The sequence below is a fragment of the Ammospiza caudacuta genome, chromosome 1 (assembly GCF_027887145.1).
Source record: "Ammospiza caudacuta isolate bAmmCau1 chromosome 1, bAmmCau1.pri, whole genome shotgun sequence".
Classification (NCBI taxonomy): Eukaryota; Metazoa; Chordata; class Aves; order Passeriformes; family Passerellidae; genus Ammospiza; species Ammospiza caudacuta.
The window spans coordinates 135476693-135480614 of record NC_080593.1 but is presented as its reverse complement, the minus strand read 5'-3'; positions in this window follow the sequence as shown (position 1 = coordinate 135480614).

Genomic DNA, 3922 nt, shown 5'->3' with positions numbered 1-3922 from the left:
CAGCTCCATGTTTCTAGTTCCACATCAGTTTGTGTGAGAATCACAGGGACACTTCCAGACAGCCTCTTGTCTTCCACAGTCCCACCAGCAGGATTTTTACACAGGTTTTCTTTATGTTCCACCAGTAGCAGTCGTAGGGCTCTTCACATGAACATTGGGAATCCTACACATTCAGGTGCTTGGGCTGGCTCTCAGATGCCAGTTTGTCTGCAGTGAACCTATCCCAGACCTGCTGGGAATGAGAATAATGCCCAGAGGTTTCCCACAACTTTTCAGCAACGTCTCACTGCCTGTATCAATCACTCAGTTTCAAAATTATTATTTTGAAATGTCTTTCCTTCTGCCTCTCAACATACCCCTACTCTTCCCACTGCCTGGAGGAAGGTAAGGAAGTACTTGCTTCTGTGCCATGAATAAGCATGGAAAAAGCAAAAGTGACAGATAAAAGCTGTACTCTCAAAATGAGTGTGAAACAGCCTGAAACAATATATGAATCTGTGGCCAGAATAGACAGAGGAAAATATCCCAGAAAGCCACAAAAAAAAACAAAACAAAAACAAAAACAAAAACAAAAAAAAAAAACAAAAACAAAAACAAAAACAAAAAAACAAACCAAAAAAACCAAAAAAAAAAACCAAAAAAAAACCAAAACAGAATAAACCAGCTGAGAAATAGTGGAACTTGTGAACCTTAACATCAGCACCGCTGCAGCCTGACAGAGCCTGAGTTAGATCTGAAGGAGGACCCAAGAAAGGATTATTATTCTCCCTCCACCTGTATGAGGGGGTGTCTCTATCCAGCCATAACTAAGAAGATGAACTGTTCTGATGCAGACAGCTCCAGTAGCTCCTCTTGAAGACATTCTAAAGGACAGACTAAAGGACAGACTAAGGGACAGACACACCAGAAAGTACATATTTGTTCTGGCAGTGAACTCCATTCAAATCCTGCATTTAGATAATGGAGCATATGCTTGACTGACCAAAATCTTGCGCTGTGGGTACCTCACATTCTTTAGAGCAGGCTTATTCTGATTTGCCATTCTTATGCCATTCTGATTTGACAAACTTTATTGTTCCCTTTATTTCATTATTATTCTATATGCCTTTTGGGGTGGCACTTTTCCTCTTCTCTGTGATATTCTCTAGTGTAAAGATGAGTGGAGGAATTAAGAGTGTTTCACATGGCTGCTCTTCAGATTCTGAAACACATAGAGCCTTTGAGAAAAGTTTCCTAACTTCAGTGAGCCTTTCCAGTGCTGTTTCTAAAGACTTAGAACAATTTCTTTCACCATACATTTTCCATTGACAAGCCAAGTTCCTAGAGTAGGATCAATATTTCATCTTTATAGTTAATGTTTCTAGTAACCTGAAAATGTATTTTTAAATACAGCAAGCTGCATCTTCCCTGGGTGCCAGGGCAGGACTTTTTTTAGTTCACAATGCACATATATGTCTGGCTTGCTGATGCTTTGCATGTTGATATAAAAGCCATAATACTTCTCCAGTTTCTTGCACAGGACTCATATTCTTCTCTTTTGCTACACATACAGCTTCAAGGTCATTTGTTCTTAAAACTAATGTACAAAGCAGATACAATTCAAGAAAGTGGGAGGAGGCTTTGGTTTCACAGGAGGCACAGTGGGCAGGCTGGATTCTTTAGGCAACAGTCGGCGGAAGCTTTCTTCACGGTCACTTCTTCATGGGGACAGCACCAGTAATTGCAATTCATGATCTCCCTCTCTCCTTATCATTGAAAGACACTAAAGCACAAGCGAAGAGCAATAGGGTGCTGCTAAACTCTTGGCAACCAGAAAGTATCTGTAACTTGCATACTTGCATGTTGAAGGCATGGCCCAGGAAATCCCACCAGAGGTGACCCCCATGGAGCAGCCTGAGTTCAAGCGGGATCTTTGCACAGAGCTAAGTGAATGCCCGATGTGATTTTCTGTTCTTGGAACCAGAGTTGTTAAGAAGTGCTACAAAACAAGTAAAAACATAACACTCCACAGCTTGGTTTTCCAAGTGGATCTTTCTTTCTCCTAAGAGGAGGAAAGTTTGGCAAGAGAATAATACATATTGTTTGGTCAAATTGCCTGATAAAGGTAATACAGTTTAGAGATATGTAGCTGTCTCCAAAGTCTATATCTAGGCACCTGTGAACACACTGTATGACTTTCCCAAACTCAAATACACACAGATCCTACTAAGCATTAGAAGCAGCAGATGCTCACCATTATTTCTTGAAGGCTTTTTCCTGAAGTGGTAAAGATTATCATCCTTATCAGTTTTAGGATTTTTGTGGTGTGTACTGTAGCTCAAGATAGAAGAAAGTGAATTTCCTAAGTGGAATAATATTTTTTTTTTAATCAGGACCATAACTACTTTATGATTACAACTGCAAGGACCATTGGAACACATATTTGTGCCTGAAAGTTCTTCATATTTAGGTATCTGATGTTTCATTTAACTCCACTGAGTTCAAGCTATAAGTTTGGAGCACCGAAAGAGTAGAGATGAAATGTAGTGACTAGTCTAAGATAAAACTAGTTGGATCAGATATAGTTAACTTGAATTGCTTGTGAAGATCTATTTTAAACTTAGATTAACAAGTTTGTGTTGCTGCAGGCATCACACTCTCAGACTGGTTAACACCAGTTGCTCTCCCGGACATGCTCTCCAGATTAACCAGGCATGAAGTAACAGAACTTAAATATAGGTTTCTATTTTTGTTAGAAGGCATTGTCCTTACCAGGTAAAATTTCTCATTCCTTCTCTTAGTAGCATATATAGTTTTTATACAGTCACTTTCTTTAGAACAGAGGCAAAGCAGCTATAGAGTGATCACTGATAAGTGTTTGACATTGGCAAATAAAAGTATCTGGATCCATCAAAGGGAATTTGGTGCAATTGTTTTAGTAGCTCTCCTTAATCTTGAAGTCTTTCTAATGCCTTTAAGTATGTGGTGTTTATAAAAGTATGACTTAAATCACTGCTCATGCAAATGCTGTTAGCTGTCAGGGAGTGCTAGTCTGGGAGATGTACCTTGGCTTCAGTCTCCACCATCAGCTTTTCTGGTTTGTCTTTATTTTTGTTTTATTTTTCTATCTCACTTTGGACCTGAATTCTTTTTTAAGAAAACATTTGTGCATTTGTGTATAATTCAGAATATTCTGGAGTCTTTTTTATTTTGTTAGTTTGTGGGGGAAAAAAAAGACAACAAAAACTTTGTGTCAACAAAAATGTGTCAATTTCTGTGGTGTTAGAAAACAAGAAAATTAGTTGCTCATTTTCATTTTTTTTCCCCTCAAGATGTTAGAAGACGATAAGGAGAGAGGTGCTTTAAGCTTTAGCAGGAAATACCCTTGTTTTACCAGCTCCTGCAGTCTTGGCTCAGTAAGGCACCTCGTTACCTGTACCAGGTCACCATGCCCAAGAAATCTCACACCGCTGGGAGGAGTCCCAAGTGCTCTTGTCCAAACACTCCCCTAGCTCAGCTTTGTATCATCCACACAAAGCAGCCCTAACATCAGATTAACTGGCCTCCAGATGATCCCCAGCTTGGGGTGACCCTTGGTACTGAGAAAAATCAGTGTGCCATGGCACCTCTGTGGACCAAGGCAGCTGGGTAGGTGAGAAAATTACTCTCAGTAATTAGAGAAATCCTTCAGCATCTCTAATGACCAGGTCAGGACATACAGGGAAGATTAAGAAGATGGTGAACACCCAGGTCAGAGGGCATAAAAGCTGCCTAAGTGCTTCCTCACTGAAGTGATGAGCAGCACCACATGTCTCTGTAGCTATATATTTGTGTTAATGCATTGAAGCCTAATTTTATTTTCACTGCATGGTACTCTACATTTGCTGTTGGATTAGTGACTGACCTGCTTGAAAATGAGTTGGGCATTTTCTTGTTCCCACCT